Source organism: Orcinus orca, chromosome 3 (assembly GCF_937001465.1).
Source record: "Orcinus orca chromosome 3, mOrcOrc1.1, whole genome shotgun sequence".
Lineage (NCBI taxonomy): Eukaryota > Metazoa > Chordata > Mammalia > Artiodactyla > Delphinidae > Orcinus > Orcinus orca.
In genome coordinates, this window is record NC_064561.1 from 159,116,751 (window position 1) to 159,140,847 (window position 24,097).

The 24,097-nt window shown below is 46.3% G+C and overlaps 1 protein-coding gene across 5 annotated transcripts in view; it reads right to left on the reverse strand.

Annotated features, from left to right (window-relative positions):
• Window positions 1–24,097, reverse strand: part of PDZD2 (PDZ domain containing 2) — a 373,328-nt gene that overhangs the window by 267,360 nt on the left and 81,871 nt on the right. Inside the window, exon 2 of one of the 5 annotated variants that reach the window (XM_033421313.2) lies at window positions 21,049–21,194. The exons of the other annotated variants lie outside the window; for them this stretch is intronic. The gene's annotated coding sequence lies outside the window, so the exon portion shown is untranslated. The remainder of the gene's footprint in view (window positions 1–21,048; window positions 21,195–24,097) is intronic. 5 annotated transcript variants of the gene reach the window in all.

Consider the following 24,097-nt stretch of genomic DNA (forward strand, 5'->3'; position numbering starts at 1 on the left):
TCACCATGGGTGACCTAGCCACAGACCCGCAGCGTGAACAGGCCTCCATGTGGGCCAATGGGATGGCTGGGCAGGGCTGGTATGAGGTCTTCCCCAGCTCCTCTCCCCCTTCCTTTTACCTAATTATCCACCAAATAGTAATGAAAAATAATATTGGTTGGTAGGTGCTGGGGATGTGGTGATAAACAAATGAAATGGTCCTCACCCTCAGGGAGCTGACAGCCTTTAGAAAAATTCTGACAGTTTCTCAACGCCATCTCAACCCGAGCCTCATTCCCAAAGGTCTCTTATGTCAACGGTAAGCACGTGACCTTTCGCTCCACGCAGGCACGTGCAGACACACGCCAGGTCCTGGAGGCACCCGGCCGCCTCTTCCTGCAATGCTTCACCTGAACCCGTCTTCGTTTAGTGCTGTCCTTGCCTTTCCCCATCAGAATGAAACTATTCTATGTCCCATTCCTGTGCAGCCCTGGGCGCATCTGGAGGCCTAAATTACAGCCATTAACACCTTAGTGGCCAGCAATTTAAGAGTGAAGGCTTTTTAAGAAATCTGAAGACAACAGTCTTCTGTGCCTAATCTGTAGACCTCAAAATTGGGGCCCTAATTCTCAGAACTGGAATCAATGTGGGCGGCTGTTTACTCCACATCCAGCTCTTTAGAGCACTGAGCACATAGCCTTATATTCCAGCCTGCTCTGCCCATCCTTCCTCTCCCCTCGCTGCACAGCCGGCCGGGTTGTCTTCACCAGCTGCTAATATCTGCCCCTCAGAAGCTGTTATTCCGTTTCACAGAGAGATTGGCAAATTGTTTCTGGAAAAGGAGGACATGGTTTCCCTTCCACCACGTCTATCTTTCATGTTAGGTTCAGTCCTTTTTTTTTTTAATTAAAAAAAATTATTTATTTTATTTATTTATTTTTGGCTGCGTTGGGTCTTTGTTGCTGTGCACGGGCTTTCTCTAGTTGCGGCGAGCGGGGGCTACTCTTTCACTGCAGTGCGTGGGCTTCTCATTGCGGCGGATTCTCTTGCTGCGGAGCACAGGCTCTAGGGCATGCAGGCTTCAGTACTCGCAGCACAGGGGCTCAGTAGTTGTGGCTCGTGGGCTCTAGAGCACAGGCTCAGTAGTTGTGGCACACGGGCTCCACATGGAGCCACGGAGTAGTTGCTCCATGGCATGTGGAATCTTCCCGGACCAGGGATCGAACCCATGTCCTCTGCATTGGCAGGCAGATTCTTAAACCACTGCGCCACCAGGGAAGCCCCTGGTTCAGTCCTTTTTAAGAATGTTTATTTTGCAAGAACAAAGCCTGTTAACTTTGGTTGTCCGTTTTCCCCTACAAAAAAATATGACAACCCACCTAAAGATTAAGAAAAAAGACTGAAAGTGGTATATAGATAGCAAAGTCTACTGATGCACTGACTTGGAGCCTCGAGGAGCAAAGTGTGCTCAAAAGAGAAGAGAGGGCGAGGCAGAATACAGCTGTCTGGTCAGCTTTTTGCAGGTGACAGTTGTATAAAATCAGGTATTCTACGTGTGCTACCTTCAAACTCTGCAAGCACCACTTCCTCCAAAACGCTGGTCCAAACGGCCACCGCAGACTTCCAAGCCCAGAGAAACTTCTTCAGGCTTCATGTTTCCATTTTTACCCTTATCCATTCTTCCCACGTTATAATTTGCTCCTGTCTACAACAAAAACAAAAAGCCATCTAGAAATGGTGGTCGAAGCCAAGGCAGTTCAGACCCCAAAACAAACGAGGAGCTGCTTGTCATCATCGATGGTGAACTAGACCACAAGTTCTGAACGTCTGTGGTTTGTCCAAAGGGTGGACCCTGGGAAACCTCCAAAGGGCGGTCGTCAGCTGGCCATGGGTGCTGCTACCCTGTCATTGACTGCGCTGCCTGTAATTTTCAAGCAGGACGCTCCACGTCACACGATACCAACATCCTTCTCTGCGCTTTTTATAACACAAACACTGAGTTTTCGCTGAACAAGCCCTCACTTGTCCAAGCCTCAGTTAGTCTTTTGTATGACATATGTAGGTTGGCATTTTTATTGACTTCTGAAACACACCAAATGTCATCCAAGGAGGAGTTGGGTGTCATTTCACAGAAACACTTAAGTCCTCTATCACAAGCACTGGAAGGGACATTGGTGGTCGTGTACTTTAATCTACTCATCCACCCAATGCTTCAGAAATGAGGTTAGGAGAAGTGAGTATTGTATTTAAGTTTATGCAGGTCATTCTAGAAAGAGTCATAATCAGAGTCCTGGCTCTCTGATTTCTGAACCAGAGCTCTTTCCACTTGGAGAGTCCAAAGTACAAGATTTAATCTTTTAAAGGGACACTTTATTGGCCATGGCAAAAGAAAACGAAAAAAAGTTATTTAAAGTACAGAAAGAAGCTAGAAGCCTGATGATAACCAATTAAGTTAATATATCTTCTCAATTAAACCTTCTATACAGAAGCAAAACTTTGGGATTTGCATTCCTCTGCTCATCTTCCAAAAGAATTTCTAATGAGCTGTGGGGTGACCCAAAGGCAAAGAAAGAGAGGAAAAAGACAACAAAGAGCCTTGATGGTCCAGCCTCGGACCCCTATGCCCATCAGCTTTGCTCTCCTCTAGCGGCCCCCGGCTGCAGCGGGCATTTGGCCGCCTCATCCCTGTGGTCCATAGCAGGACGTGGTGAGGGGACTCAGGTCCCTAACAGCTGTCCCCTTCTGAGGAGAGAGAGGGATACAGATTGATGAGTGACTGGCTGCCAAGGGCTGCCAGCAGAAGCCGAAAAGCACTACATTAAGCCCAACATCATTATTATTAAACCTACAATTTAAAACCAATTATGCTTTGCAGAAGACTCCATTTAAACCACTCCTGGAGGAAAATAAAAAGCCCGTTATACAGAGTTCAAGGCAAGCCATAGAAGCGCTTATGCCACATGGAGTTGGCATTCAGGCACAGATTAATACTAGTAACCCTGGGGTTCCCACTCAGATGAAAGCAGGACAGTGGAAAGCAAATGCTGGAGAATAAAAGCAGGATGCAAAGGTCCTCTTTTTAATGAAAAGCAGCTAGATCTCCTTGCAATTTCAAGATAAATGTACCTATTTGCTTCAGTGGGGAAAAGTCTGACATGTAAATCAGAGGTCCCAAACTGGAGCCAGGCCCTCCGAAAGTTGCTGGCTGGGGACAAAAAAAAAAAAAAAAAAAAAAAAAAAAGGTGGGGGGATATCATTTGCCAACATCTAGGAATCAGTGTCTTCCATGCAAAAATTCTGAATTTGCAACTTCTCTTGACGAATCAGGTTATCCAGGAACACTGTGGCAATGTCTGTCTAGAGCCAAGGCTTGGTTGTTGTCGACTTTAGATGGATGGATCAGCACACACTCTCTTGTTCACCCCAGTCTCCACCGCTCCCTATTGCCTCCCAAGAGAGACCCTGCATCTATTTCCTCTTACCGTCTTTTAAAGGGTGACAAAGAAAGTGAAATCTTTCTTATAATGGCATCTCTATCAAAAATACTAATCTCACTTCATTTATTTATGTTCTCCATCTGACATATCTTAGACATTTGGTTGTTTGATTCCTGACCCAAATCTTCTTTAGGAGACAAGTGTCCTGCAGCTGCTGAAAATGAGTCATAAAGGAAGTCAACTTCAATTTGAATAATGTTTATCAAGTGCTTACTGGGTTCAAGAGACTGCACTGGGCCTTGGGGGACGGACTCAAGGATAATTAAGGCTCATCGTTTCACTGTGGGCATTCCAGCTCCAAAGACTGGGTAAGACCCTGGAGAAGATGATGTAATAAGGAAGGTATAAACCACGATGGGGTTCAGAGGCGTCAGAAACCACATCTGGCTGGGACATTAGGAATGGGCTTCGAGGAAGGGGTGGTATCTTGACAAGGAAAGCAAGAGAGATCTGCTCAAGAGAGAACAAGGTGAGCATGTGCAAAGGCAGAGAAACAGCAGCGTGTGCAGGGAACAGGGAGGAACACTCCCCCAAAGATGTATAAACTTGGAAAGAGGGGGGCTGGGCTGTTGAACTTCTGGGTTCTGTTCCCACCTCCTCCCCCAGCCCAACTCCTGCAGAGGCGGCATAAATCCCTGATGACAACCGAGTGATACAGAGGGGCCACCCTCCCAAAAGTCTCCTGTACTGAGAACACCCAAACCACCACCCTGGGTGCCGATGCCACAGAATGGGGTTAGGGCTCAAGGTTATCAATCGGTAGCACTGGCTGTTCCTGTACGCCGTCATTTAATGCAGCATCAACTGGGACCCAGGCCCTGCCAGGGGGATGTCCCAGGGGATGTCAAGGAAACTGACAAACAGGAAGTTAGCAAACACATGGGGTTAACATCGTCTTTGCACCCAAATGCTGACGTATAATAAAAAGTCCTGCAGTTCAGACTTGACTTCCCATTCTATCCCACCCATCCTCAGAACACATAGTCTCTACCCTTAAAATGCACTCGGAGTCCAAACTCGTCTCGTTATCTGCACTGACGTCACTTTCTCCCAAGTCCCCTAGCCCTAGTCCTCTGCAAGAACCTCCCACTGGTCTCCCTGCTTCTCCCCTAACCCCTCATAGTCTATCCTCTACACTGGGGGAAAGGCAGTTTGATCGTGTCACTCTTCTAACGCGACACACTGAATAGCTTCCCATCATACTTGGAATAAAATCTGAAGTCCTCACAGTGGCTTTCACGGTGCTGTATACCTTACTCCTGACTACCTCTTTCCCTCATCTGCCACCCTGTCCTTTTCGCTCCAGGCACGGTCATTGGGTTATTTACCGAGTCCCTACCCAGTGCCCAGCAGCCCTCTAGGTGCTAGGAATACACCAGGAACAGTGACCCACTCGCTCTTTCTTGAATACGGTGAAAATGCTCCTGCCTCAGGCCCTCGCACTTGCTGTTCCCTCTGCCAGAAACAATCTGTGCCTCAGATTCACATGGATCCCCACCTCACATAGCTCACTCAGCCCTTCACAAATACCCTACCTAGAATGGCACCCCTAATTATCCAGCTTCTCATGCCCCTTTGGTTGCTTCCTAGCTCCTGTCATTAGCAGACCTTGCCTTATGTTATAAATACATTTGTGCATCATGTTTACTGTCTGTCTCCTCTACTAGAATGCAAGCTCCACAAGGACAGGGCCTTTGTCTGTTTTGCCCACTGTGGTATCCCTCAGATCTAGACAAATACTTGTCACATCACAACTGCTCACTATTTACTGAATGACTGAAATATGGGCTAATCTTTAGGCCTCACAGGAGCCAGCAGTGGTCAGAAAAGGAGAGAGCAAGGGTGAGCTGCCTGAGGCAAAGGCAGGGCTTGAGGATGAATTGGACTCCAAAGGCCGCCTGCAATGAAGATAAAGGCAAAAGGGAACAAAGACTTTCTCAACTGGGAGAAAAAACCACGACCCAAAGTGTGGAAGTGGGATGTGGCATGGCAGGGGCTGGAGAGGGCAAGCTGGCCCACGTGACCCTAAAGGTCAGCTCCTGGGGGATCTTAGCTGACGATGAAGTTGGATCGGAAGGGCAGGATCGGTTGCTTTTAAAAGCACCTGCCTGGTCAGGGTTCCACCTCCAGAAATCCTGATCCAGTAGGCCTGGGAATAGCCCAGGAATCTGTATGTCTTGCAGGTTTGGGAACCCTGGAATGGAGAACCCTGCAATCCCAAAGATAAACACCACCAGAGCAGGATGCCAGTTTCTATAGAACACGTATCTCCTTATGCCCTTTGTGAGTCTCTCCCAGAAGGGGGAGCCAGGGATAGCCACGGTGGGGAAAGAAGCAGTCTTGAGCATCGGGAAAGCAGGGCAACCCAGGGACACTTAGAGGAGGACACAGGGAATGCGGGCAAGCTCCAAGAAGATGAAAACACTGGAACCCCACTTCCACCTTCTTCACTCTTGAATCAGCTGGGCTTGATGGAGACAGATGTCTACCCCAGACTTACTGCCTAGCTAATTACTTAACCTCTTTGAGCTTCATTTGCTCATTCACTCACCTATCTTACATATGGAAAACAAAAAGACTAACCAAAATCAGTGGGCCTACCACGTGCGGCTGATCTAAGCCAAGATATGCACAGATCAAGCATCATTCTTGCCACTTAGCTCCACCAGGAGACAGATAAGCAAGGAAACAACTTCAAAACAGTAAACACTGTCTCACAGAGCTGTTGCAAGGATTTAAGAAGTAAATATAAATTAAGGGCCCACATAAAATAGAGAGTCAACGAGATCACTTCCAACCACTTACTCGCTTAGAGCTGCCCCTATTTTAATAAGTGCTGACAAGGGACTGGTGCATCCCAGATCAGGGTTATCCTAACTGCCATTCCAGGTCTGGGAACCACTGCCCTAGAGGCGGTGCTAGAGGGACACACAGACTAGGACAGTCAACCCACACCAGACACTCCCAGGCACAGCAAGCCCAGCCCGCTGGAATCGCAATGCACAGACAACCTAAAACCTTCTCTGAGTCTTTGGTTTCAACCTTCGCCCCAACCAAGTGTGTGATTGGAGCTGCTGATGAGCAGCAAACCGGAGAGATTTCAATTTCAGCTCCTTTTAATTTTCCCACCCACCCCCTGCCAAAAATGCCTACATGCAGGGAACAGCCTACGCAGAAAGATGGCCAGAAGGCGGGCAGCAGGAGAGAAACATCACAGATTCTACTGCTGGGGGGAGTCGGAAAGACCCACAGCCTTGTCGGGCTGGGAGCGAGGGAAGGCTCCACGAGCCCGGACCAATCGGGGCCTCATTTTGGCTTCAATCAGAGCACGTGTGGTTCTGCATGTTAGGATTATGTGTTATGTTTTGGAAAGGGGGGGGGGGCCCATTTTTAAAGCGGTGTGATGGTCATTTTTCTGGTCCACCCGCCTACCTTACAGACGAGGAGAGGAGTTTGGGGAGGGGAAGGGACACGTCCACAGTCACACAGACCATCTGTGAGAAAGTCAGGTCTAGAATCCAAGTCTTCTGTCTCTAACACTCTCACCTCATACTGGTAACTAAACTAACCACCAACGACCATACAAAATCTATTGGCCAAGGACACTATTTGCCTAACCAAATATCTTGATGCTCAATCTAGGAAGTGGGGCTAGCACTCCCAGGTGGCTCGTCTGAGCAAGTACAGGAAAATGGCCAACCAGACATTTCCGGAAGGAATCTCTGCGGTCGAGTCAGCTGCCCATTGCATCCTTTTAAATTTGTGACTTGAGTCCCACTCGGCCTGAGATTATTCATGGTAAACTAAAGAATGGGGGCCTGGGCTTCCCTGGTGGCGCAGTGGTTGGGAGTCCGCCTGCCGATGCTGGGGACGCGGGTTCGTGCCCCGGTCCGGGAAGTTCCCACATGCCGCGGAGCGGCTGGGCCCGTGAGCCGTGGCCGCTGAGCCTGCGCATCCGGAGCCTGTGGGAGAGGCCACAACAGTGAGAGGCCCGCGTACCGCAAAAAAAAAAAAAAAAAAGAATGGGGGCCTTTCTTGGGAATAAAAGTATATGCAGGGTTTTAACAAAGAAAAAGAAGTAACGTACCTAGGGAATCCCAGCTCTCTCACGCTCAGGACCCAGAGCTCCGCAGTCATTCATGCACGGCTCGTGGGCCATGGTGTGAGTGAGGTGCCCCATGGGAGAGCATGGCGGCCAGCCCAGCTCAGGTGCAGGCTTGTGGGACTGGGTTTTTGGAAAGCTAGCTCTCTGAGGTCAGGTTGTAGGGCCATTCACACCACAGGGAGTGGGATGGCACAGCCCTGGCATGTGGAAAAACAGAGCAAGTAGATGGATTTGACGGCTCTGCCATCAGGAGGAGCAGAAGCCAGCACTGAACACGCCCTAGAAACCTGCCAGCATTGGCAGGAAAGCCAGCAAACCACAGAGCTCTCACTGGGAGCTCCTCTGCACAGTGTGTTGAGGACAAAAGGAGGGGGATGCTTGGGTCACTCTTTGTCGAGTGTTGGGGTCTTGAGACAAACACACCCCAACCAAAGGGCTCCTTGGAAATAAGGCAGAGCACAGTGGAAGGGAGATCTTGCCCAAGTAGCCCCTGAAACTCGGCGGGGGGGATGTACAGGAGGGCAAACCTTTCATGTGAAGACTGTTTGCAATGAACAAAGTATCATAGGTTCTTGTTTACTCTTGCTGCCTTGGGATAATAGCATTTCATTTCACTTTTAGAAGTATCCTAATTTGATTTTAAAAAAAACGCCTATGGTCACCCTAGTCAAAGGGCCTTTTCTAAGGGTGATAATTTAAAATTCCACTTTTGAGCACAATCTCCTAACCTCTCAATCCGTGCCAAGGAGGACAAACAGCTGGTCTACCAGGCCCCCTCACTCCCCTCCCCGTGACAGACATTGTTAATGGATCACAGCTCTCCTTCCTGCTGATCCTAGACATAGAATCTTCTCAAAACAAATCTGCTGACGGCCAAGGAAATGAGTTGACTCCTGAGTTGATACTGATTTGCCCTTGCTGCTCTATATCTCATCTGTTCAGGAAGCCACTCACGAGGGCTTCCACTTCCTGAGGCCATGAAGACACCGCCACAAAAGCCTTGCCCTGGCTGCACCTAGGCATTTGTCTTGGCCAAAGCCAAGACCATTCTTTTATTTTTGGGGGAGGAGGGGGGGATTGGCAGTGACTCCTGCCCAGGATGCCAGGAATCCCACCAACACTGCCCGACTTCCAAGCAGACCAAACCAGCTAGAGCCCCACAGCTCTGTTTAGAGCCCTGTATGTGGTTGCTCGTGTTGCTCTAAGGCACAGTCTCTATAGCGGCTTGCTATAATGCTAGGCCCTCCCGTGGCTTTATGGATCAAGTTTCACTAGTGTTTGTTTTTTAGTTTTTCCTCCCAGAGTTTGGTTGTGGTAGAAGGCACACTTCAGACAAATTCTGCTAAAATTTCACGTGCTGTTTCCTAGAACATACCCTTTAGTTCTTGGTATCAGAAAAAGTTCATTTACGTGGTTTAGGGAACACCTTACTACTGAAGTATACAATGAGCATGGCACTGAAAAGTGCAGATTTTCACCAAGGCAGGACATGGAGGCATAAGTATAACTTGAAATCAAAGAAATTTGACCTTACAAAGACCTCCTTCCCTCCTAGAGGGGAAGATACTAAAGCAGGAAGGCCAAGAGGCTAATGGCACACTCCTCTAGGAATGGACAAGTCTCTAACGAGCGTGGAGTATGGAGAAGTGAGCAGTAGGTGTGCACAGTGAAGGGCCAGTGAAGACGGTTTGGCCGCAGGTTCACAGGTTCAGTGACAGCTGGAAAAGGATCTCTTAGGTGGTGTGTGAGAATTTCCTGGAGGAGGGAGACTTCTAAGATGTGTTTTATTTTTTTCAGCAAATATTTATTGAGCACCTACTATGTGTCCAGCACTATTCTAGATGCTGGGAAGAAACTAATGAATAAAGCAGACAGAGATAAAAGTCAGTCTCCTTCTCTCTCTCTCTCTCTCTCTTTCCACACCACCCCCCCACACACAGGTATTAACAGCATTTTTTTTTTTTTTTTTTTTTTGCGGTACGCGGGCCTCTCGCTGTTGTGGCCTCTCCCGTTGCAGAGCACAGGCTCCAGACGCGCAGGCTCAGCGGCCATGGCTCACGGGACCAGCCGCTCCGCGGCATGTGGGATCTTCCCGGACCGGGGTACGAACCCTGTCCCCTGCATCGGCAGGCGGACTCTCAACCACTGCGCCACCAGGGAAGCCCCTTAACAGCATTTTTATTTGGATGGTGGGATTGTCTTTATTGCCCTTTTGGTCCATCCATATTTTCTGATTTTTCTCCAACAAATATGAATTTCTTTATTAATATGAAAAATACAATTTAAAAATTAAATATGAACAAGAAAACGCCTAGCACGAGGGCCAGGAAGATGCAAGGCAAGGGGCACCCAAGGGACACTCAGGACCTGTTCATCTGAATGAAGAAGGTAAGGACAAGGGTGACCCAGTTACCGGCATCCTCACTCCGTCCTCTCTAGTCTCCCCAGGGACCTGCCGAGGCCTCAGCCTGCAGACTTCAGGTACCCCAGGTGGAGACAGAGCCAGGAGCATAACACACACTAACACAGAACTTCTAATCTTACCAGGAGCAGAATTTTTTTAGCACTACTAAGCTTTTTAGTAAAGTTCTCTAAAGCCCCCTGAAATCATTTGAATATATCCTTAGCCTCAGTAATTATACATACAAAAAAAAAAAAAAAGGACAAAGAGAACACAGTTTTTACACTAAGATTCTTTCCTGTTCGAACTACAAAGGGAAAAAAAATGTTTCTTTTCTTTTTCTTTTTTCTTCAGAATTAGCACCAAGATATCAAGCATTGGCAAAGAGAATAAATGTCAAGAGAAAAAAGATTTTATGACTCATTCAAATGATATCAATATCAAAGTCACTCTCGAAGCAAGTCATTTTCTTTCCTTTTTTATTTTTAAAGTGAATGAAGACCCTCTCTTGGACACCAGCTGAGACAGAAAGAACGTTTTTTCCCTAATAAGGATGTGGCCGACCCTCTCCTGATCCTCTGTCAGTGGCCAGTAAACATGGGTGAGGCAAGCCCTGCCCTGGTTTCGAAAGAAACCAAACTGACAACTCTGCCCAAATCTCAAGGAACTGATATAATTTTCAGTACATGTATGTGATTTAGAAAAGGAAACCACTTTAGAGCACGGTGAAGCCAAACACCAAGCCATAACCCTCAACAGGACCATGCTTTTCAGTTCAACTGTGGCAAGAGAAATTCCACCTATGAACTCTTTAGAAAGTAACTACCTCAGAAAGTTCCAGACAAACCCAATTCTACGGACTTTGGAGGCCAGCCCTGTATAACGCTGTTACCACATGGATAAGAAGTTGCTTGCGCTTGGGGTTATAAAATAGGCAAAGTTAAAGGGGGAAAATTGAAAGGCCAGGACAGAAAAACTACACATGTGAGGTCACCTGAGCCATTTACCTGCGCCGGAAATACTGATTTCATCTCTCACGTTCCGGCCGCTCAGAATGCAGAGTCATTGCCTGGGACAGCAAACTACACATCAGGTAGGCCTGGCTGTTCCGTGTCGTCCATGGGCACACCTCCTCCATTGCTTCAGTATCTAAGAAAGTACCTAACCTCCTGGCTGAGAATCCGACAGAGAGTGGGACCTCTAGGAGGGGTTGCTGGGGACAGATGAAGGGACGGGTAATGTCGCTATTATGAAAGACCTGCCCTGTAAGAACCTGTAAGGATGCCACTGGGCCTGCCTTCAAAAGAGCCATTTACATATCGTTCGAGCACTAACTTCGGCTGTTCAGTCCACGAGCGATTTATTACCTGCCAAATGCTAGGTACCGTACAAGATATAGGAACAGAAAAATAGGACGGAGTTCACGCTCTAGTTGAAGAAGAAAGACAGGCAGCAACTAGCAGTAGAATATAATTAAGTATGAAAACATGTTATATAGACTCACAGGAGGTGAGTCATCAATGGATGGACGGCACGGCAAACTCACCAAGAGGAAAAGAGTTCTCGTGTTATTCATGTAACATCCTCCAAAGGGAAGATAGACTGGCTAGCCTAAAAGAATATTTGGAAGAGTTTCTAATTTGTTTAGAAGCCCATTTTTTCTCCCGGAACTACCAATTCACATATAGCAGAGAAATTACTAGATAGTTAGATAAGTAGACAGATAGATAAAGTAATAGAAACAATATCGTCTGAGTCCCAGCTTCTAGAAGAAGCTGATACGTCAAATGCCTTCAGAGGCCAAGCATGTAAATCTGATCAAACACCTATGTTCTGAGTGTTCTACATCCATTTTTTCACTCAGTCCTTGGTGCAATCCTCTCGGAAGATACAAATAATTATCCCACTTGGATGAAGAAACAGAGGGTCCAGCAAGTTACGGCTTTGCAAGTTGACAAGTTTGGCTGAAGTCACACAAGCAGCAAATGGTACAGCAGAGACTCGGGGAGGAAGTTCTGCCTTCAAAGCCCCGGCCTCCATCATCACTCCCCTCTCTCACCATGGAGACACGGCAGCAAGTGCTGGGCCTGGTGGGTGCTGAGCCCTGGACCCCCGTGACAGTGAACAGCCGCTACTGAGTTCTAGCAGATGGGTGCATGCCAGAATGCCAGGACCCTGAGAAGTAAACAAACAAACCCACACTTAAAAATGTGAAATCCCTTGATTTTAAAATATTGACAACAAATCCGATCCTTCATAAATGAAAAAGAGGCACTCGGCAAACCCAACAAAACCATGTGCAATGAGCTTCAGCCCCTGTCCCTCCAGTGGGCAACCTCTGCTTCATACTTTGCCAAGGCTCATCTCACATGGGTGGTTTCACTTTCACAATAACCTTGCGAAGGAATTATTGTTATTTCTGATGGAAAATCACTGAAGGCTCAGGGAGGGTGGATGACTTTCCTGAAAATGCACCTGTTCGCAAGCAGAGGGCCTGGACTCAACAACCAGGCCCTTGGCGAATGAAGCTTCCCTCCCTTGAACTCCACCACACTGTCAGTGCGTCCACCCGGCAACCTGCTGGAGAGAGGTGTCCTTTGATTTACAGGTTGTTCCCTTTTCCCTATGAAAACGTAACTATCCATAGGCAAGGTCGTGGGTTGAAGTATTTACTGGTCAATGAACCTTGCATTTAATAAACATGTATTTGAAAGAAGGAACCAGATCCTTTCCAAAGAGCAGTCTTTCTGGGGGGAGAGCTGCAGACAGCATGAGAGGAGGGATGGGGTGGGGGCATCATGAGGAGGAACAAACACTATGGAAGCAGATGTACAAGCATCGCTCTGCTTCCTAGTCTCGCCGAGAACTGGCACTGGTGGATCTACTCCTCTCCCGGGAGACCTGGCAATAAGAGGAACTTGCAGTACCTGATGGTTTCCCCCAGACTCTCACTAGTAAGAGAGCGAAATTTGGGTGAGAACTCCAGTATTCTGACTGCAGGTTCCGCTTTCTCTTTTATTTTTCCTGAGGCCACCCTCTTGTTTATCACAACAGACTAAGCCCAGAGCTGTCCTGACTTTGCAGGTCTCAGTTTGAATTCACTATAGAGCTATGGATGCCGATGTATCAAAATAAGACCCTGAGTAAATTCTCGGGGAGAGCTTTTCTTAAAAAAATAAGTAAATAGGGCTTCCCTGGTGGTGCAGCGGTTAAGAATCCACCTGCCAATGCAGGGGACACGGGTTCGAGCCCTGGTCCGGGAAGATCCCACATGCTGCAGAGCGGCTAGGCCCAGGGATTACAACTACTGAGCCTGTGCTCTAGGGCCCGCAAGCCACAGCTACTGAGCCCATGCACCACAACTACTGAAGCGTGCACGCCTAGAGCCCGTGCTCCACAACAAGAGAAGCCACCGCAACGAGAAGCCCGTCAACACAACTAGAGAAAGCCCACACGCAGCAACGAAGACCCAACACAGCCAAAAAATAAATAAATAAATATTAAGTAAATAAATTCTGACCCTTAACTGAATCAATTCTCATTGCAAAAAAAAAAAAAAAATGGAGAAAATAGAGAAATATATAAAGAAAATAAAGTCACCCACAATCTCACCAATCAGAGACAACCACAATCTTGGATTCCTTCTTCAGTCTTTTTCCAAAGTGTGTGGGTGCGTGCATGTGTGTGTACACGTGTAGTATTTTGTGCTTAGTTGAGGTCATACTCTATACTCCATTTGTTTTTTTTTTTTTTGGCGGTACGCAGGCCTCTCACTGTTGTGGCCTCTGCCGTTGCGGAGCACAGGCTCCGGATGCACAGGCTCAGCGGCCATGGCTCACGGGCCCAGCCCCTCCGCGGCATGTGGGATCTTCCCGGACCGGGACACGAACCCGTGTCCCCTGCATTGGCAGGCGGACTCTCAACCACTGCGCCACCAGGGAAGCCCTCTATACTCCATTTTTAAGCTTGTACTTTCACTTGTTATATCTTAAACATTTTACCGTATCGTTATAATTCTTCAAAGGCTGATGTTTTAATAACCGTGCAGAACTATAACAAATGGATCACCATAATTTATTTTACTAGTTCTATTCCTTGGGAATTTAGGATATGGTCCATTTTTTTTTTTTTTTTGCATCATAAGTGATGCTCTGATGAATACAAAATTGTCTCTATTTCCAATTTGTTCTTCAAGATGTATTTATACAAAAAGGAATTTGGGGTGACAGGGCATGCACCCTGAGTCTCTTTATACACACTGTCAACATGCTTTCCGAAAAGACTATAGCAATTTACATTAAAACTGTAAAAAAATCTTTGCCCCTTAGTCTTTCTTAACTTCAGAAACAACTGTTCTTCTGAAGAGATGGGGCTCACTTCCCTTGTGTATCGCTAAATAATACTTAGGCAATAATTGCAGCTGTGTTCTTCCCCATGAAGCTTTTATTTCATTTCGCTTCATTTTTGACTAGTAAATGACCATGCAACACTTGCTAAAAGAGGCAAAAATGCACTTTATTGTTTTTCTCTGGTGAGTAGGCTGCAGTGAAGTTCTGTGAAACAGAACTGAATCTATCCCAATCACATAAATCAAGATGAACGGGCCTGAAGGAGAAGCATTCCATTTGAAATGGCAGTGGTGATTTAGAGCCATGTGGCCAAAATGCCCATTAGCTGTTTGTCATGAATATTTTTAGAAAGTGCAAAACAAGACTGTGATGAGAACCAGGGCCATAGTGTCCCCGTCTCCCCAGGAATCTGCCTGAAGCCTTCAGAAGCTGGCCAGGAATCAGCTGTGCTCCCTGGGCTGACAAACCCAGCACATACACACCCCAAAGAGCATTAAAGGCACAGCAGATGGAGAAAGGACACACATCTGCTCCGAGGACCGTCCCTCCGAGGACTGTCAAGATTTACACTTAGTGCAGGTAAAGCACTTCTGTTGTCAGACTGTGTAGACATGAGAAAGGTTGAGGTTAAAGCTGAGGACCCCATCTATGGTGATGTGGACCATTATTTCTCAGCTCTCTGAAATGATTCTGGGGAAAAATCCCACGATCTAAATATATTACGGATTTCAATCTCTCTAACATTCAAAAACTGTCCTTTTCATTGCTCTTCTTCAGGTCTGAGGTTTTTCAGAGTGAATGAAGCTTGTGGCAGAACTGTGTGACCCTGAGCAAGTCACTTAATCTCTCTGAGCCTCAGTTTCCTCATCAGAAACGTGGGTCAATAATAATGTCTGCCTCGTAGGGGTCGTGTGGGAATTAAACAAAATAATCCATGCAGAACACCAGTACTGTAAGATGGTCTCAGCAGCTGCTAATTTTAATCCTGGAGGTCATGGTATAGTTCAAAAGCAGATTTATCCAGCTATGAATTATTGGTACATTTTACTTCTGGAAACCACAGCTCACTAGCCTCCCCAGCAGAGGAAGGGAAAGAAAAGAAATGAAACCTAAAGAGTCACATCTGCCTTATTTTAACCACTCCTGTGAGCCGCATAATGGGAGGAGGAATTTGTAACAACTGCTAAAAATGAAACTATTAAATGACCTGTGGCTATTTCTGTCCCCATTTAGCAGCTTTCAGAGGATGAGGACATGCAAAGGATGTACATTTGTGTGAACTCTGCCCAGAGTCAGGACTTTCCTCTCATTCTATCCTCCCCTCTTCCAACAACAGGCAGGCTGTCCTGAAGTTCCATGAAAAGGCCGAGCCTCTCCCAGCCCCAAGGGGTGAGTGCCCCCGTTCAGGTAGGGCAGCATCAGAGACCTGGGGTCCAGTCTTATCCTACCACTGGCTATGCAAGTCATTTCCCCTTTCGATAAAATAAGGCCAGATGGAACTCGGGGTCATCTCTAAACTTCTTTTTAGTGATGAGAGTGGTTCTCTCCTCATAAGCAATTTTAAGATCGAAAATACTCTTTTCCTGTGGACCTTGTGAAAGTCTTTTTTATTGCAGTTGCTCACATCAGGGTGAGCAAATGAGTCAAAGAGGGTTGAACGTGAGGTTGAAACAAGGTTACATGGCTGCTGGTAGACTCGTGAGATTCAGAGCAAAAAACCTGCATCGAATTAGGTCAAGTCAGGTATTTATTGAAGGGCTGAATCACAACCACGCACTGTTAACAGGCCCCCATGAGATACCCAGAAGCCCGCTAGCCCTGTATGGACTTCCAGGCCGAACACGAGCAGTTGACAGCAAGATAAGCCAAAAGCAAGAAACCTGTTCATTATTTTAATGATATTCTTTTGTTTAGCTGACCCTTGAACAACATGGGGGTTAGGTGTGCCAATTGCCTGTGCAGCTGAAAGTCTGCCTACAGATTTGACTCACCAAAAACTGCTGACTGGAAGCCCTACTCATAACATAAATAGTCGATTAATACATATTTTGTGTGTCATATGTATTATATACTGTATTCTTACAATAAAGTAAGCTAGAGAAAAGAAAATGTTATTAAGAAAATCCTAAGGAAGAGAGAATACATTTACAGTACTGTACTGTATTTGTCAATGTCACAAGTTTATGTCATCTGTTTACAAGATGAATCGTCTGTCAGTACCTACATCATATTGTCTTAAATGATACAAAACGCTATGGAGGTTATACGTATTACTAACACTGGACATCAAAAATGAAAGAATAATGTGAAAAAGAAATTCCTATTTATTTACAGGTATAATGACTCATGCATTGATAAGGAAGCAGCAATGTGATTGCTTTATGGTAGCCTAGTGTAATTGATAAAATTGCTTCACAGTAGCCTAGCCTGTACACTAATGAATAAATTGTTATATTTATATGAATATATTTATATAAATAAATTGTTAATTGTATACTAATTGAATAAATTATTAATATGACTAATACAGTCATATTAATACAGTATTACAGTCATATTAATGTAATTCATTACATTTGTAATGTAATTCATTACATTCAAATGTAATACAGTATTACAGTCATATTAATAACACAGTATTGGAAACATTGTCACATTAAAAAAAAAAAACCTTACCTATGAAAATAGTCTCAAACACAGCTTCTCCAATTAGGAGAGACAGGCATACTGTATAGTAAGGTAATTCTTTGAAAGCAAAGTTATAAAATAGTAGAAAAACTAATAAGTTATTAATTTTATGTTAAATATCACTCACCTTATGCCTATGTAAGGACAGACTAGTATCTACATATATTTTATGCATTCATGACTTTTCTAACTTTTTCTTAAGTTTTTTTGCTATTTCTAGGCTACATGGTTCATCGGTTTTTTTAGCAAATCTCCGAACATTTTTCCAATATATTTACTGAAAAAAAAGCCCACTATAAGTGGGCCCATGCAGTTCAACCCCACGTTGTTCAAGGGTCGACTCTACTTACAAAATTATCATAAATCATTAAATGCTTTTTTGAAGAATATTTTCCATCCAATGAATAGCTGAAAAGCTATACAGCAAAACATAAGATACTGTTAGAATCACTTTCATTTTAGATGATTCTGATTCAGTGCATTCCTCTGCCCTCCCAGGTAAGACCACCTTAATAATTTTATTCCTAAAACTGCCACCTTAGAATTCCTTTATGTACTTTATAATTTGGGATATTTTAAAATACAGAGTTTACATAAAATGGGTAATGGGAGGTCACTGTTGGGCCCTTCTTGGTTATCTCCAGCAGGCTGGTAAGCTCCCATCAGGCTACGTGTGCTCATCTCTTCTACTTCTGTCTTATACATAGAAAAGTTATCTAGAGCCAAGTACCAGGAGCATGGAAGGAAGCAGTGACCCAGTGACAGCATTAAGTTCCCCCCACGCCACCTGAAACAGTGTGTGAGCTGTGCCAACACAACTTTGTAACAAATCCCCTTCAGCTCATCCCTCCAACCAGATAGCTATTTCTAAAGTCCCCCCAATCTCTCCATCCACAGCCCTCACCATGTGGAGCTGCCACTACACTCACAGGGGCTCACAGAGAGACTGTGTGCTACAGTAGAAGAAGTCAGATTTGGACGAGTACATCTAATAGTTCCGACTGACTGGTCAGGAAACAAATCTGTTTCAATCTGTAGAACCCTTGGAGGCAAGGGATAAAAACTCAACCTGAAGAACAGCAGAAGGGAATTTATCAACACATATAAATGAAAAGTCCATGGGGAATGGGGATAGCTCTCAACACGGCTGGGTCCATCTACCCACTCACCAGGGGTCTTGATTTCTCTGTCTTCCGTGCTGGCTTCACTTCCAGCTGGCACGCTGCCCATGGTAGCAAAGGGGGCCACCAGGAGCTGAAGGTTCTATGCTACCAGCTCAGAAGCTCCAGCTGAGAGCTTATGCCTCTTTCCCAGAGGCTCTAGCAGAAGTCCTGAAATGGATTCTCATTGTCTAACTTGGATCATGTGGCCATCACTTAACCAGCCTCTGAGTTACGTGCTGGCTCCTGGAGCTAGAGGGTGGGACAGACCCCCTGCGGCACATGGACTGAGTGAGAAAGGGCATCCTCCAGAGCAAGGGGTCGGGGGAAGGGTGTCGGAAAGACAGAAACCAACGACAGCCCTAAACAGGAGGCTTAGCCGTCTGAACCGTATTCACCCCAGGCTTTGTCTGTTCTCAGTGTGGTGCATACTCAGTGCTATTTCACAAAGAGTTGTTCCCAGTCAAGAATCCGAACACAATCAGCTCTTCGGGGCACCCTTGTGCTCCCTTCCAGGCACTGCCCTCCTAAGGGTAGCCACTATCCTGCTTCTAACACCACAGATACATTTTGCCTGTTATTACACTTCATAGAAACAGCATCGCATGGAATGTGCTTTTATGACTGTGCACTTTTCCGTAGGTGTATTATATGTCAATAAAAAGTTTATTTTAAAAAAAGAGCTGATTATGACATTTTCCTCACTTTACCAACATCAGAAACTGTGCAACTTTCAAGGACTTTCTCAGCTTTTTCAGAAATGGCCTTGTCTCCAAATGAAACAATCTCTTGGATAACAAATTCTTTCAGCATCTGCAGTAAACCACAGGTGGCCAAGGTCACAGGCAGTGGGGCCCACGCGAGGGGCTTGCTATGCTCTTCTACCTGCTTCTGCACAGCCTTTCAGCCTGGGCTCTGTCTTCTCACAGCGGGGCGTCTGGGAAGACCCTTTGCTGTTCTTTGCATCTGGATGGCAGAGGTGAGCAGAGGGCACCTGTCAACCAAGCAGCGGCCTGCCAGTAAGCCTTTGAAGGCTCGTGGGCAGAAGAGAGAGATGGCATTGCTGGGTCACTCCAGAGCAGTGATTCAGGGACCCCTTAAAGAACGATGACAGTTACAAACTCTGCCTTGCACCTCTCAACGCTGAAGCTCATCTGTGGATAAACCCCAAAAGTCTATGGATTCCAGGTGAAAACTTCTCTATAGGGCAGAACTAGAGCAAGCCAACAGGTGACACTGGCCACCCTCGGCAGGCAGGGTGTCTGTCCCTCTGCCCTAGAATTGTGCATGCAGGGGATGGAGGGGCTTCTATAAGGTTTGTTATAGACAAGACTTCCTGGAATGGGTGAGAAGGTGGATTACATCATCTTTAAGGCTCTTTCTAAGGCTCTGATTTCATGATTCTAACAAAGCCCCTCTAATGGTCCTAACAGTAGACCAGAGGCCAGACCATCAATGTTAATTCCTCAAAACAAAACAAAACACGGAATTACCATGTAACTGAGTAATTCCACTCCTAAGTATATACCCCAAAGGACTGATCACAGGCATTCAAACACACAATTGTACGTGAATGTTCTTAGCAGCACTATTCAACATAGCCAAAATGTAGAAACAACACAGATGTCCATCGACAGATAAACAGATCAACAAAGTGTTGTACATCCATGCATGCCATGGCATATTATTCAGCTTTAAAAGGAATGAAGTTCCAACACATGCTCCAATACATGAACGAGCCTTGGAAACATTATGCTAGAAGAAGTCAGATACAAAAGGCCACAAACTGTATGATTCCATTTACATGAAATGTCCAGAAGAGTTGACTCTACAGACAGAGAGCAGATGAGTGGTTGCCAGGGGCCCGAGGTCGGGGTGCGGGGGTGATGGAGTGAACGGGGAGTGACCGGTAATGGGCACAGAATCTCCTTCTGAGGGATGATGAAGATGTTCGGGAACTAGATAGAGGTGATGGTGGCACAACACTATGATGTACTAAGTGCCACTGAATTGTAATCTTACGTTATATGAATGTTACCTTAATAAAAAATTAAATAAAACCAATGGTGAGTGAGCAGGCTCTGTGCGGCCCTGGGCTCCCAGGTTGCCCGGCAAATATGGGGCCCGTCTCCATTCTGGGCCTCCTAACCGGGCCTGCCCAGCCCACAGTCATTTTCTGGATTTGGAATTTTAAACTAAAGCAAAATAACAACAACATCATCAACAAAAACGCCAGCCACCCTGAAAAGGCTCGTTACCCTCTAATACCCAACCTCCAGGCTAGAAACAGAAGAGGCAGATGTAAATGAACCCTTTCCGGCCAAAAGGGTAAGCATTTTAAGCCTGGAAACACCTTGGGAGGGAGCGCAAACAGAGGCTAGAGGATTTCCCCTAAACTCCCCTAAATAAAGCAAAGGAATTCCCTCTAGTCCTATCATGGTTCACACGACCTCGAGGAGACACAACAGTACTTGAAGGCCTCAAAATCAACTATTTCGTTTAGGCAGATCCAGCAGATGGTTGGGTCATGAGAATCATCACCCAACTGCCCACCCCACTGTTCCTTTAATCAAACCCTCTTTTGCCTTTTAGAGCAAAAATGCATCCATTTAACCCAGATAACCAAGTGAGCCTCAGGTTTTATAATGATATAAAAGGTAAATAATTTCATGGTCCATCCCATGACAAAGTTGGTGACTTTCTTATTTTGAGACTCATTCCAAGATACCCCGAAAACACTGATCCCTGAGGTCTGTGTATGGGATGACCACTCAGCCATTTACCAGGTAGAGATTCTGCCACCACCCCGATCCCAACTCCCTTACACACACACACACACACACACACACACACACACACACACACTTACTTGTGGCTTGACTTCCTGGAGGAATTTCTTCCTCAGCTGAACTGCCCTCCTTATAACAGCGGGGAGCTACCCTTTCATGTGGTCCAACTGAACAGAGATGCACTTGCATCAGAGTCACACGCTCCCAACCTTCATAGGTGCAGGTCCTGCAGAAAGAGCGACTGATGTGAGTGGCGGTACTACCAGAGTATCTTGTCGAACAGCTGCTCCTCACAGTGTCTAAAATTAGAGGGCAAACAAGAAATCATTCATCCCCGGAGCTAACTTGTAAGAGAGAATTTCCATTCCTTAAGAGGTATGAAGAGGTTTTACTCCTTCTCAACTAGATGTTGCTAGAAGTACATAGGAATGAAGAAGAGTCACAGAGCAAATATTTACTAAGCACCAACTCTGTGAATGACACTTGAGATGGAAAGAGCTACGAGATACACTCCTTGTCCTCTTAGAATGTATAATTGCTCTGAGTGGAGAAGACACGTATATTGAAAACAGATACAACCATTTTGTAAAAATACCCCTCGGGAAAAGAAATTATTCTTAAATTGATGGATGGATGAAAACAATTGGGGACAGACCTTGAAACCCTAACCTGACATTCCTTCCAGTGTAGTGGAAAACAAAGGCCTTGAAAGAGGAACAATCTGAATTTTAATACCATCCCTATCCTGCACAGGCTGTGTCACCCTGACAAGATACTAAACCTTTCTAAGTCTCACTTTTTCATCTGTAAAATGGGCATCATGCAGGCTTCCCTGGTGGCGCAGTGGTTGAGAGTCCGCCTGCCGATGCAGGGGACACGGGTTCGTGCCCTGGTCCGGGAAGATCCCACATGCCGTGGAGCGGCTGGGCCCGTGAGCCATGGCCGCTGAGCCTGCACGTCCGGAGCCTGTGCTCCACAACGGGAGAGGCCACAACAGTGAGAGGCCCGCATACCGCAAAAAAAAAAAAAAAAAAATGGGCATCATGCCACGTATTCTGCAGGGTGGTTGTGAGCATCCAATAAGAAACAAATTTAATAGAACATGGAAGATGTGCATTGTATAATAGCTATAATATAAATAGCACATGACAGAGAAATTAGTCAATAATACATAAAAATAGCTATGAATTGGAGGTTGAGTATGGGACATGCACTATCTAAATTAATCTTCCCAACAACTTTGTTATTAATCATCTTATAAATTACTCTATAAATTTAATTTCATAGACATTGCGTTTGTTAAGGCAAACTAATCTTTGTAGTCAAGGAGCCCGTAAATCTCTGAATTTTCCCAGGCTTGATAGAAACTGTAAAGAAGCATCATATCGGGTGTGGTCAACTAACATTGTCTTCCCACCACCCTTAGCGCTTGCCAAGCAGCCCCCAAAACAAGGGCCCTGCAGTGCCCAGACAGTCAAGTGACTCACATAAGTGGACTTGTGTTTTGTATTCAGCTTACAGTACACTCCTCTTCAAAATTCATTTTCTCCATCCCATTTACTGGACAATTCCTTCTCTCAGGGCAATGGTTCTCAAAGAAGAGGAGGGATTTTGCCCCTTGGGGACATTTGGCAACATCTGGAGACATATTTGGTTGTCACAAGTGTGTGTTTGTGTGGGCGGGGGGCGGGTGAGCTGAGGTTGGTACTGGCGTCTAGTGGATGGAGGCCAGAGGATGCCGCTGAGTATCCTGCAATGCCTGGGCCAGCCCCTCCTGCAAGAAACCACTGAGGTTGAGAAACCTTGCCTTAGGGGCAGAGAGGGAATCTTAGATTTCCTTGTAGCCATAACACATGCCCAGAGGAAGTCAGAGACGGTTTCCCGGTTGGTCTTGTAGCCAGAGCCCAGCTTCATGGAATGCAGTCTTGCATATTTACAGCGGGAGATGGTATTGGAGGAAAGAAGGATTTCAAGCAACCTCGCTCTCGCAAGAGCCCAAATGACATGTCGCCAAAATGAAGAAATAGAGCCCCAGTCAAGCCTCTTGAGTGTCAAGGTCAATGCCTATCCTTTGCAAGGAGGCGCTCAGCTGGCTCTTTAGTATCTGAATGGGGGATGTCTTGTGTGGCCAAACCTGTGGTCTGGGCCACAGTAGAAGGCACAGGGCCAAGCCTTACACAGGACTGTCATCCCCAGGCTCAGGCCCACGCCTGCCCTGCACCCCATGATTTAAGGGGGTCCTCCTGATCTGCTGAAGGCACAGAAGTTCGCTGCAGTCAACTTTTTTGATCTGGCTCTCCCTTCTCCACGTCTACCCTTCTCGTCCTTAATGACACCTACCATGTTGGGCAAAATCCTACTACGCCACACTTAACGGTGGCGACAGGAAGGCACCGACGTCCCCTCTGTGGCCTGAAAGAAAGCCTGGAGCAGGGGCCTCCACTCACATTCGATAGCTAAGGAAAGGAAGGCTCAAGAGAGAGTGTTTCCCAGTTACACGGCGAGGGGGGTGGGAGTCTCCAAAGCTGAGCTTCTGCCTCCAAGTTCAGCGCTCTTTCCCCTCCAGCACACACTGCAGGGGAAGCCCATGGTGGCAGCCTGCTTTATTGCCTACTACTCATGCAGCAGGGAGCGGAGACCTGTGAGATGGGCGGGTCTCACGAAGCGGTGGGAGGTGCATCATCTGTATTCGGCTGCCATAGCTGAGCACGGGGTGGGAGAAGCACAAGCCAGCGAATCCCCCAGCATCCGGTGCAGACAGGGGAGGGGGGCAGCCTGTGAGAGAGAGGTCTCCTCCCAGGAGGAGAGAGCGCTCCTCAAAGGCAGGGTACGAGGTCTGGCAGAGGACGTGAAGGTTCTAGATTGCTTCATGAAACATTTATTGAGCACACTGGGCCAGATGCTACAGATACAGAGCCAACAGGGCAGGTAAGAGCCCCACCTCCTGAGAACGTACATTCTAGGAGGAGAGAGAGAGGATAAGTAAACCAGAAGAACACAGATGATTGTGCTAAGTGCCAGAGATAAATAAACAAGAAACTGCAATCAGAAAGTACCAGGTTTGGGGGTAGCACTATGTAGACAACAGATCAAGGAAATACACTTGGGGAAAGCGCCATTTAAGCCGAG